The sequence below is a fragment of the Chiloscyllium punctatum genome, chromosome 52 (genome assembly GCF_047496795.1).
Source record: "Chiloscyllium punctatum isolate Juve2018m chromosome 52, sChiPun1.3, whole genome shotgun sequence".
Taxonomy (NCBI): Eukaryota; Metazoa; Chordata; class Chondrichthyes; order Orectolobiformes; family Hemiscylliidae; genus Chiloscyllium; species Chiloscyllium punctatum.
In genome coordinates, this window is record NC_092790.1 from 13,128 (window position 1) to 18,982 (window position 5,855).

Consider the following 5,855-nt stretch of genomic DNA (forward strand, 5'->3'; position numbering starts at 1 on the left):
ACCTCGATAGGTATATGAATGGGAAAGTTTTGGAGGGAGATGGTCCAAGTGCTTGATAAAGAGACTAGAGTAGGTTAGGATATCTGGTCGGCATGGACGGGTTGGACCAAAGGGTCTGTTTCCATGCTGTACATCTCTATGACTGTATGACTCCGTGATTTTGTGACTCACTACTTGTCATCTGTTATTCTGTATGTAAACCACCCTGAACCCCTCGATTAGATTCCAGTCTGTCCCTCACTCCTGGGTATCTCTTATGCTGTATGTAAACCCTAAACCCCTCAATTAGATTCCAGTCTGGAACTCACTCCTGGGGATCTGTTATTGGATCTGTGAAATGATCCTTGTTGGATGTTAGACTGAAAACAAGATAAACTAAATGGTCAAATGTGACATTTTTAAGCAAGAACACACAAAGCTGTTGGTTAATTTCTGTTGTGTTATATATCTCAAAGTTTCACATTGGGCTGAATTTCTGTCACAATGGGGAAAGTATCAAAAGCTGTTTACTGCCCTGCATGAACGCATCATCATAACATGAATTCTCTTGCAAGATAGGAAATGGAGACAGCTTCTGGAAGGTGTCTGTATCCCTGTGTGTGTGATTCTGTGTGTCTATGATTCTGTGTGCATGTTCAATGTTTTATATATTTTCAAACTGTATTGATGTTGCCAGTCTCTCTTGCTTTTCCTTATTTACACACTCAATGTCGTCGTTTTGTTGATATAAAATGGTTGCTGTGGACAAATCTAAAATGTCTGCCTGACTGATTTGTGTCAGGAATACTTTCAGCAAGGGAGAGGGGGCAATGTGTCAAAAGCCATTTCCATTCATTGATGCTAGCAGAGATTGGAAATGGAGACAGCTCTTTGAAGGTGGTTAAAATGTAAATCCCAGAACCTGTTTACGGTGAATGTGGAGAGACAATGTGACATTCCAGTAAGGTCTGCCTTTCTTTCCAAGTTCCTAATATATGAGTGAAACATAATATACAAAACCTGATAGAGCTCAGCCACTGACTTGTAGATTTGCAGTGTTGGATCAGAATCCTGCCTGTCGAGGCGTTATCCCAAAGTGAAGGGTTTCTCAAATCCCACACTGACCTTCTGTGGGTTCAAATTGTGTGTTGTCTACAAATAAAAGAAAATAATGTACTTGCAATTGAACAAAACTCTTTCTGGAACTTTGTGCATCTGTTAGTTTAAGTATCTTTCAACAGGATTGAAGATAAATGAAAGAGTGAGAGATAGGTGGCACTGTAACCAGAATGGCAGTGCAGTATGAAAGGTATATTAATACTTTCAGTTAAAGGGGAAAACAGAGGAGGATAGTCTTCAAACAACGAAACTTGGGAGTCAGGAAAGTTGTGTAGTTTGTGACTGCATTATGTTTGCGTGAGTCAAGATTTGAAACCAGTTGGCCAATAGTACAGTTTGTGACTCATTCCCAGTTACAAGTTATTTCACATAAAAAGGTTAACATATCCCTCAATTAGATTCCAGGCTGTAACTCACTCCGAGCTATCTGTTATTCTATATCTAAAACTCCCTGAACCCCTCGATTAGATTCCAGGCTGTAACTCACTCCAGGGTATCTGTTATTCTTTAAATAAACAATCCTAAATCCCTCGATTAGTTTCCAATCTGTAACACACTCTAGGCTATCTGTTATTCTGTATATAAACCACCCTGAACTCCTCGATTAGATTCCAGACTGTAACTCACTCCATGGCATCAGTTATTCTGTAAATAAACCATCCTAAACCCCTCGATTGGGTTCCAACCTGTAACATATTCCAGGCTATCTGTTATTCTGTATATAAACAGCCCTGAACCCCTTGATTAGATTCCAGATTGTAACTCACTCCGGGCTATCTGTTATTTTGTATATTAACCACCCTGAACCCATTGATTTGATTTCCCTTCCTGACATGTTAAGCTCATATTCCCAACACAATCTAATCTCAATAGTGATCAATGTATCACTCGTCTTCCTATCTGCTTTCACTACCATCATGTTAACTTTCTGATGTTTACGTACATGATTACCTGTAGCAGTGAGTCGCAGGTAGACAGAATGGTGCTGAACACATTTGGCACATTTGCCTAAATCAGTCAGAGCATTGAGTATAGGAGTTGTGGTGGTATGTTGCATCTGTACAGGATGTTGGTGAGACCACTTTAAGAATACTGCGTACAACTCTGTTTTCTGCAGAAATGACTTACCTGTATGTTCCAGGACTGGAGGTCTGAGCTATAGGGAGAGGCTGCTTTCGTTGAGGTGTTTCCCCAGGGAGTGTCAGAGGTTGAGAGGCAACATTATAGAGGTTTATAAAATCATCAGGGGCATGGATATTCTGAACAGCCACGTTCTGCTCTCCAGGATAGGGGAGTCCAGAACAAGAGGGCAGAGATTGAAGGGGAGAGGGCGAATGATTTAGAAGGGACCTGAAGGTAAATGTTTCACACAGAGAGTGGTGTGTGTACAGAAAGTGCAGTCAGAGGAAGTGGTCAAGGCGGGTACAATCACAGGAGGAATATTGGCCAAATGCTAGCAAATGGGACTAAATCAGATTTGATATATGATCGGAGAGAACAGATTGGACTAATGCGTCTGTTTCCATTCTGCATGACTCTCTGATTCTATAAGATGGATGACGAATAATTCTGAAAGGACTTTTCAAGTCGGAAATCTTTTCAGTGGAAGGTTATCGTGTCTCTATGTTCACATTGATTGAAAGCTGCGTTAGTTAAATATTTGACAGAGAAGTGAGTCATGCACAATGGGACGCAGACAGGAAAGTGGGGCTGAGACCACAAACTGATCGGCTACAATTTTAGTGCCTGGTGGAGAAGCCTCAAAGTATCTAATGACCCACTCCTAGTCCTCAGTCCCATGTTCCTGTGTTCCATTCAGCCCCTCAAACCTGCTAGACAGGAGCAGTTGGAGGTTACTTTCTCCTATAACCTGTTGCGCAGAAACACAGGAGACATTTCAGCCCCTCAGTACTGTCCCACACGGTTTGAAGTGAATTGGGAAATGTAATTGTAAAACCCAGGCTGGGTACGAAAGAGGCCCCTCATCTCGCTTCACAGAGCTTCCCCTCTCTGCAACTTGTGCTTCATTTGTTGGTCGCATTGTAGACCCAGATTCAGTGTGAATACAGCCCCCATACCTCAGGGATGGCTCGCAAAATCCTCTGGTCTCCCTGTCTGCAACATTCAATAACAGAACATTCATGAAAATAACACCCACTAACTCTCCAATAACAGAATTCGAGAACATCAGAAACAGGGGCATGTTATTCACCTCCCCAAGCGTGCCTTGCCCTTCTTTAAGATCATGACTGATCTGCTCTTCGTCTCAAATCCTCTTTCATATTCAATTCTTCATAGCCCTCAACTTTCTGACAGGTCAATTTCCATCTACCTCATCTTCAAATACGTTCAGTCATCTAGCTCCCCGAACACCCTTGAGGAGAGAAATCCTGACATTCAACACCACCTGTTTGAAGAAAACACTTGCTGCTCCTATATCATGGCCTATTGATGTGAACAAAAGAGGTTGAGACAAGGGTTCAGATAAAAATGACTGGCCCTGATATCAAGGCAGTGGTTGACTTCTGCTGACATCAAGGACCTTCACAAAACTGAACTTAATGGGCATCAGAGTAATCTCTCCAGTGTTTGGGGTCAAAGGAAGATGTTCATCATCTCAGTCCTGGGTCACCTCTGTGGGAGATCCTCAGGGTAGCTTCCTCTTCACAAACAGCTTCAGCTGCTTCATCAATGTCTCCCCGTCCCCACCTTCCCCACCCTAAGATCAGAAGTGGGGATGGTCGCTGAAGATTCCACAATGTTCAGAGCATTTTGCCCCCTGTCAGCTCCTGAACTGGTCTTTGTCTGTAACTAGCAGGATCCAGACTCCATTGAGACTTGTGCTGTTAAAGTGTCGGTAACATTCATGTACCAGCACTGCCTGGCACTGCACATTGCCACAGTAAAACAAGAGTTCATTCAGCACCTCACGCTGGTTTCACAGGAATATGAGGAAGCCATTCAGCCCATTGACACTATTGGAGATGAACAGGGACAGCCCATTCAGTGCCTCCAGCCTATTACTCAGGAAGAGAAGGTGTCTAGTGTGATGGAGCTCACCAGAGCCCCTCGAAAATATTTGAAGGCGGTAACCTAGATTCTAATGTTTTCTTATTTTAAATGAAATGTAAAGTGTCTGTTCCAGATGCAATGTGACTGGTCAGACTACTCGGCGTGAAGTAAAACACCATCTACTTAAACACGAAAGAGAAAATGAAACTAAAGAAAGAGGAATTTAGAATAACGCAATTCTATTGGATATCTTAAGAGAATAATACATCTAGGAACTAGTACTGATGAACTGTTCCAATATAGGAAAATCCCATAAACACAGCCCCTTGGCAAAAAGAAATATTCAGACACAGGTTGTCACAAACATTTCTCCAATCCAAGAATTAAAAACAGTATCAAGAGGAATTTCAGAGAGAGTAGCAGCCAGGAGACATCCACTGAAGCTTCCAAATCTGTAGAGACGCCAATAGTTTCTAATATTACTGAGAAACCAAAACACAGAGATCCTAATCTGTGAGAGCTGGCCACACCCATTCAGGCTGCATTAAAATTAACCTAAGGCCTCCCTAGCTGTTACTCAAGTGGTCTTAACTAGCCAGCTTGGCAACAATCGTTCAATCTCTCTCATAAAATAAACCAGGACAAAATAACCTCTTAAATCTGCAACATTGTCACACTAGTCAGTACAATTAGCTGTCAAACAGGAACCAGGGTTAACCAGTCAGGCCCTTGGCCCTGTCCAATCGGACGAGGTTGAAGCCAATCTCTCCCTTGAGTCACTTACACAGGAACAGCAGGAGGCCATTCCCACCTCAATGCACTTACACGGGGGCAGAATGAGGTAATTTTTGCTGATTCCTGATGAATGTCTTATTCCTGAAACGTTGATTCTCCTGGTCCTCGGATGCTGCCTGACCCGCTGTGCTTTATCAGCAATTGATGCTCTACTCTGATCTCCAGCATCGGCAGTCTTAAGTGTCTCCTAATTGATGCACGAAGATGATGAACAAGTGGGGCAGAGGCTGCACAGACAGACTGTTCCACGTTGTTTCTCTTGGCTCCGTTGTTTATGATACACATGTGGGACATTAACATGGTTTTCTAGAGGTGGACAGGGAAGCCATATGTCTTGTGTGAAATCTCAAGAAGTCATCTTCCATCTCCACAAAGACGGCCTGGTTATCTCTATGTAGGTCGGAAGCTGGTGGGAATGGCTACCTGTTTCAGACGGAAGGTATTGTGGCTGCTTTTGGCGATTGTGAGCAAACTGACGTTCAGTACAGGGTTCACTCGCCGACTGCACTATAACATGGGGAGAGTTAATTAGGAAAGTCACGTTAGACTGATGAATGGACTCTCTAAGTTCAAATAATGCTGATCTTGTTCATGTTGACCTTGTCTAGTGCATGTCCTGTTCAGTGTAACCTGTATGCCTTACTCTGTCCAAGTCTATTTCCACCCTATGATCTGTCTGGTCATGCTTACTATGATCATCCTCCACTGCTCATAAGCAAAGTGTTTCCCTGTACTGAGATACACGTGAAAATAAATCAAACCAATAAATCCTGAGAAAAGTATGGAATTTCTGTCTCTGTCAATGTCTCTTTTGGAAATAAGATATCGCTGCCACTCCTCGTGTTTCAGCATCACCATTTCTTCATCTCTCACAGCTCTACAGATTAAACACTCAGCTTATTCACTCTATCCTCATGTTACCATCACCCGTGTCTGTGGTAAGGAAATCA